Here is a 1,040-nt window from a genome sequence, read left to right on the forward strand (position 1 = left end):
TCGAGGTCTTGCAGGAAGAGCTATGCCAAAACATCGGCGGAGAAGAGGAAGAATACCCACGACAACCGAGAGTAGGCTCTCCATGTCGAAGAAGTGCCCGCAAGACCCCCTCAAGAACTCTACGGAATGCCCCTGCCATACCGAACCATATCCCTTTTCGCCGTTCCAACGGAACCGAATTCGTATTTTTACAGCGTTCAGAGGAGCAACAGCTTTCTCTGGTGACCAAAGCCAACACTAGACGTAATAAAGGTGATGCTAAGTTCCCATGTTTCGTTCTTCAAGCGATCAATTCAAAAGAATATGAACCCATTTGCATCAACCACGGGGAGACGGGTGCGTCTGTTTCACCGAGGAAGTCTCCCCGCAAACGGATACGCATTGTGAAGAAGGTGATGTGGGACGATGAGCATCTGGTTCAGTACGAGGGTGAGACATACAATAACGATGAACAAAATGAGGATATTGGTCAGGCGAGCCATTCTCCGAAACTCGCCATCTCACAGTCCGCTAAACTGGAGGAAAAGAAGAGGAAGAATCCGAATCCCAATATTACCAGAAAGAACAGTAATAGCAGTAAGGCCTACAAATTATCCGTCCCAATCCATTCCGATCCGCAGTCGGTGAAATCACCAACGATAAAGAGGAGGGTGCCGAGGCTGGGGTTCTCAGGAAACAATGATCACAGTAACATTAGCCACAATAGTGTGGCCCCCACAGGTGTCGCTGCCGCTGCCGCTGCCGCTCCGGCATCTGGAAAAAAATCATCTGTTGCCAGGCATCCCGGGACGCCGATTCATAGAAAGAAACTTGCCCCGAAATCTCCGAAGGCAATTGTATTCAAGGTTTCCGATGACAGAGCTCCGAAGATGAGTACTGCTACATCAACCGATTCTGGCATAATTCCGCGTGTAATTTTAGCTCCTACTACACGTGCTACGACTAGGAAATTCAGCGGCTCGTGTTTGCCAAGGCATACAGGGAGAACAAAGGTATAGCAGCCTCGTCCAACAGGTGAGGGTAGGATGTGCCTACTTTGC

This window comes from Histoplasma capsulatum, genomic scaffold (genome assembly GCF_000149585.1).
Source record: "Histoplasma capsulatum NAm1 scaffold_1 genomic scaffold, whole genome shotgun sequence".
NCBI classification, from domain to species: domain Eukaryota; kingdom Fungi; phylum Ascomycota; class Eurotiomycetes; order Onygenales; family Ajellomycetaceae; genus Histoplasma; species Histoplasma mississippiense.